Consider the following 6,008-nt stretch of genomic DNA (forward strand, 5'->3'; position numbering starts at 1 on the left):
GGTTTTGTCGATGATGACTTCATGTAGGTGTTGAAGATGTGGATGCTCAATGTTGATGTAGATCATTTGGAGCAATCCTTTGGAGTGAGTTGCACTTTCAATACCTACATGGGTTAGTCCCACAAGGAACAAAGAAGAATATCCATAGACATAGAGTGATGCACACACAAGATGATGTCCATGAAAACATTAGGTTACCTTGTCCCTTGCCTTACCAACATGAGGGTTTGTGACTCCTTGAACTAGTGCAAGATATGGAAGTTGATTGCACTTGTCCTTGCCATAATGATATGAGTGAAGAATGTTGGCGGAGTCACCCTCGAGAACACTTTAGTTCTTCTTCTTCGGGATCCACATCATCTTGATGGGAATCCTTGGAGTTGTAGTTGTACTTGATGAAGTAGAACTTGACATAGTCTTGGGAACCCACTTGACCAAGGCCTTCGGTGCTTCTTCAAATGCATCAATCTCCTCTTGAAGCTTGTCCTTGCCTTTGTTCTCGTGGTCTTGTGGTGGAAGATCATCTTGTGCTTGTGTTCCCTTGAAGGAAGTAGGATCATACTTCTTTTGTTGAGGAACAAACTTCGTCTTGGGGTATTGATCTTCTTCCCACTCAACTCCATTGGCATTGAACTTCCGTTCAAAACCAACACCTTGATTCTTCCGGTGCCTTCCTTGCTTGCGTACAATTTCCTCGAATTGCTTACTCCTGGCAAGGCTCTTGTATACACCTTTCTCTATAATTCCCTTCAATAAGCTATTTTCTTGCTCAAGTGTAACTTGGCTAAGAGAATCATTAGTGGAATCAAGAGAACTACTAGAAGCAACAATATTGGATTTGGCATTATTATTGTTACTACTAGAGGAAGGATCTTTCTTGTACTTGTTACTAGAATTGACTTGAGGCATGTAAGTAGATAAGAGTAAATGCTTGGCAATGTAATAAGAACTTTTCTTACGGAGATCATCATTGATTGCCTTTAAGAACTCATGCTCTTGCTCAAGATTGAGCTTTTCAAGGCGTAACTTCTCATGAGCCCTTAAAAGTTCTCGATGATCTTCGAAGAGTTTCATGAGCTAACTTAAGAGTGTTTAGTTCTTTAGTTAGAAGCTCAATCTTCTCCTTATCATTGTCATTTGTTTTATCTTGATTAGCATGATTAATTTATGTTTCATCATAGTATTCATCACTAGAGTTGTCAACAAGTAAATCATCATCACCCAGCAAGTCATCTTCATCACTATTGAAATCAACATACTCGGGGTGTGTTACCTTTGGACCTTTGGCCATGAAGCATCTTCCAATTCCTTCATTTGGTGAATCAAATATGTCGTAGGAGTTGGTTGACACAAGTGCTAGACCAGAAACACCTTCATCTTGAGTATATTCGGAGTCGGAGTGATAGCTTCTCTCGGAGTGATTGTCGAAGTCGGAGCCGGATACCCATTCACCAACATGAGCTTGATGTCTTCATTTTGTGTAGCTCTTTCATGACTTGTCCTTCCTTTCCGAATCCTTGCTTCTCCGTGAGGGTCTTCGTTCATAACGATCATCTCTACTCCTTCTCTCTTGGAGGTGATTCTTCTCTTCTACTTCTTCTTTTTGGAGAATCTTCTCTTCTTTTGTAGGGTGTCGTACACTCATTGGAATAGTGTCTGGGTCTCCCACAATTGTAGCAATTGCGCTCTCGACTAGAAGATCTTTTGTCATAATAGGACCTTGACTTAGAGCTTCTTTCTTTGCTTCTACTCTTGTAGAATTTGTTGAAGTTCTTCACCATTAAGCTCAATTCTTCATTGAAGGTTTGTTTCTCAGTTGATGATGTGGGGGCTTCACATGAGGCTTTGTAAGCACCACTTGACTTGTTGTGAAGTTCCTCCTTATCCTTGAGTGACATCTCATGAGCAAAAATTCTTCCAGTGACTTCCGTTGGCTTGAGATCTTTGTAATTTGGCATCATTTGTATCAATGTGCTGAAATTTGGTAAGGAAACATTTATATAGTGTGCTGAAATTTACTATCACTTGTTACTATGGGAAATAATCCTTTGAGGGGCTTGTTCGGGGTATCTTCACCCCGACTGTAGGACCTTGAAGTATGTCTAGAGGGGGGGTGATTAGACTACTTGACCAATTAAAAACTTAACCTTTTCCCAATTTTAGAGTTTGGCAGATTTTAGCGATCTTTGGACAAGTCAAGCAATCTTCACACAATTCAAGCAAGCATGCAAAGAGTATATGAGCAGCGGAAATTAAAGCATGCAACTTGCAAGAATGTAAAGGGAAGGGTTTGGAGGATTAAAATGCAATTGGAGACACGAATGTTTTTGTCGTGGTTCCCATAGGTGGTGCTATCGTACATCCATGTTGATGGAGACTTCAACCCACGAAGGGTAACGGTTGCGCGAGTCCACGGAGGGCTCCACCCAGGAAGGGTACATGAAGAAGCAACCTTGTCTATCCCACCATGGCCGTCGCCCACGAAGGACTTGCCTCACTAGCGGCAGATCTTCACGAAGTAGGCGATCTCCTTGCCCTTACAAACTCCTTGGTTCAACTCCACAATCTTGTCGGAGGCTCCCAAGTGACACCTAGCCAATCTAGAAGACACCACTCTCCAAGAAGTAACAAATGGTGCATTGATGATGAACTCCTTGCTCTTGTGCTTCAAATGATAGTCTCCCCAACACTCAACTCTCTCTCATAGGATTTGGATCTGGTGGAAAGAAGATTTGAGTGGAAAGCAACTTGGGGAAGGCTAGAGATCAAGATTCATATGGTAGGAATGGAATATCTTGGCCTCAACACATGAGTAGGTGGTTCTCTCTCAGAAATGGTAAGTTGGAAGTGTAGGTTTGTTATGATGGCTCTCTCCACGAATGAAGAGGAGGTGGAGGGGTATATATAGCCTTCACACAAAATCTAACCGTTACACACAATTTACCAAACTCGGTGGGACCGAATCAACAAACTCGGTCGGACCGATTTAGTAAACCTAGTGACTGTTAGGATTTTTGGTGGGACCGACATGCAACTTGGTAGGACCGATATGGTTAGGGTTAGGGCATAATGTAATCTCGGTGAGACCGATTACACAAACTCGGTGAGACCGATTTTGGTAATTAGCTAACCAGAGAGTTGGTCAGGTAAACTCGATGGGACTGATTCGCTCTTTTCGGTTGGACCGAAATGTTATGAAGGGGAAACAGAGAGTTTACATTGCAATCTCGGTGGGACCGATCGCTCACTTCGGTTAGACCAAAACTTTACGAAGGGAAACAGAGAGATTACAATCCCATCTCGGTGAGACCGAGATCCCTATCGGTAAGACCGATTTGCCTAGGGTTTGTGGCAGTGGCTATGACATCTGAACTCGGTGGTGCCGGATAGAAAGAATTGGTGGGACCGAGTTTGACTTTGGGTTTAGGTCATATGTGGATGTGAGAAAGTAGTTGAGGGTTTGTGGAGCATATCACTAAGCACTTGAAGCAAGAGGCTCATTAAGCAACACATCATCCCTTCTTGATAGTATTGGCTTTTCCTATAGACTCAATGTGATCTTGGATCACTAAAATGTAAAATGTAGAGTCTTGAGCTTTTGAGCTTGAGCCAATCCTTTGTCCTTAATATTTTGAGGGATCCACTTTCATCATCCATGCCATTCCATTCATTGAGCTTTCCTGAAATATTTGTCTTGGAATAGCATTAGCTCAATGAGCTATATGTTGTTATGAATTACCAAAACCACCTAGGGTTAGTTGCACTTTCACCGACCATAAGAGAAAAGAGTTGCTCCTCAACCTACTGAACCTACTGAAAATGTTTACTTTGAAATTCCTTCGGGTATGATAGAGAAACTGCTAGCTAATCCTTTTACAGGATATGGAACATTACATCCCGATATGCACCTAATCTATGTGGATGAAGTTTGTGGATTATATAAGCTTGCATGTATGCCCGAGGATGTTATCAAGAAGAAGGTCTTCCCTTTATCTTTGAAGGGAAAGGCATGGACATGGATTAGGCTATGTGATGATATTGGATCATGGAACTACAACCGATCGAAATTGGAATTTCATCAGAAATTTGATCCTATGCATCTGGTTCATCGTGATCGTAATTATATATATAATTTTTATCCTCGAGAAGAAGAAAGTATCGCTCAAGATTGGGGGAGGCTTGAGTCAATGTTATATTAATGCCCCAATCATGAGCTCTCAAGAGAAATTATTATTCAAAAAATCTATGCCTCCATGCTCGACACTTCTTGTATTGGTTCTTTTATGATGAAGACTATTGAATTGAGATGGGATTTATTGGAAATATTTAAATGCAACTCTAAAGATTGGGAACTCGACGAAGGTAAGGAGTCAGGTATAACCCCTAAGTTTGATTGTGTTAAATCTTTTATGGATACCGATGCTTTTCGTGAATTTAGCACTAAATATGGACTTGACTCTGAGATAGTAGCTTCTTTCTGTGAATCATTTGCTACTCATGTTGATATCCCTAAGGAGAAGTGGTTTAAATATCACCCTCCCATTGAAGTGAAAGTAGTAGAACCTATTAAAGTTGAAGAAAAGACAATTACTTATAATGTTGATCCTGTTGTTCCTACTGCTTGTATTGAGAAACCACCTTTCCCTGTTAGAATAAAGGATCATGCTAAAGCTTCAACTGTGGTTTGTAAGAGTAATGCTAGAACACCTACACCCCCTAAGCAAATCAAAGTTGAACCTATTATTGCTATGGTTAAAGATCTCTTGGTCGATAGTATTGATGGGCATGTTATTTATTTCTGTGATGAAGCTGCTAGAATTGCTAGACCCGATACTAAAAGTAAACATAGACATGTTGTTGGCTTGCCTGTTGTTTCTGTTAAAATAGGAGATCATTGTTATCATGGCTTATGTGATATGGGTTCTAGTGCGAGTGCAATACCTCATTCCTTATACGAAGAAATTATGCATGATATTGCACCTGCTGAAATAGAAGGTATTGGTGTTACTATCAAGCTTGCCAATAGAGATACTATCTCACCAATTGGGATTGTTAGAGATGTTGAAGTCTTGTGTGGAAAATTAAATATCCTACTGATTTTCTTGTTTTGGTTCCCCACAAGATGACTTTTGTCCCATTATATTTGGTAGACCCTTTTTGAATACTGTTAATGCTAGGATAGAATGTGAAAAAGATATTGTTACTGTTGGCTTAGGGGATATGTCTGATGATTTTAATTTCTCTAAATTTCGTAGACAACCCCATGCTAAATAATTGCCTAGTAAACATGAAATTATTGGTCTTGCTTCTATTGTTGTGCCTCTTAATGATCCTTTAGCACAGTATTTGCTAGACCATGAAAATGATATGTTTATGAATGAAAGAATGGAAATAGATGAAGTATTCTTTAAACAAGGACCTATTTTGAAACACAACTTGCCCGTTGAAATCCTAGGGGATCCTCCTCCACCCAAGGGTGATCCCGTGTTCGAGCTTAAACAACTACCTGATACTCTTAAATATGCCTATCTTGATGAAAAGAAGATATATCCTGTTATTATTAGTGCTAACCTTTCAGAGCATGAGGAAGAGAAATTATTGAAAACTCTAAAGAAGCACCATGCTGCTTTTGGAAATACTCTTGATGATCTTAAGGGCATTAGTCCCACTCTATGCCAGCACAAAATAAAGCTAGAGAAAGCTGCTAAACCAGTTGTTGATCATCAACGACGGTTAAATCCTAAAATCACTACTGGAATCAGCTACTTTGCCATCTGCCAGCTCTTTGCCGTCAGCTAGCGGATGACAAAGAAGCTCTTTGCCATCAGCTACCCAAAAGCAGACGGCAAAGAACTGGCCGTCGACCCACCGGTCCCCCGCCCCGTCGCCCCTGCCGCCCTGCCGTCTCGGCGCCGCCGCGCCCCGGCCCCCCGACGCCCCCCCTGCGCCCCATCGCCATGGGCCCGCCGTCGTCGCCCCAGGCCGCCCCGCCCCCTCCTCCACCGACC

This window comes from Triticum aestivum, chromosome 2B (genome assembly GCF_018294505.1).
Source record: "Triticum aestivum cultivar Chinese Spring chromosome 2B, IWGSC CS RefSeq v2.1, whole genome shotgun sequence".
Classification (NCBI taxonomy): domain Eukaryota; kingdom Viridiplantae; phylum Streptophyta; class Magnoliopsida; order Poales; family Poaceae; genus Triticum; species Triticum aestivum.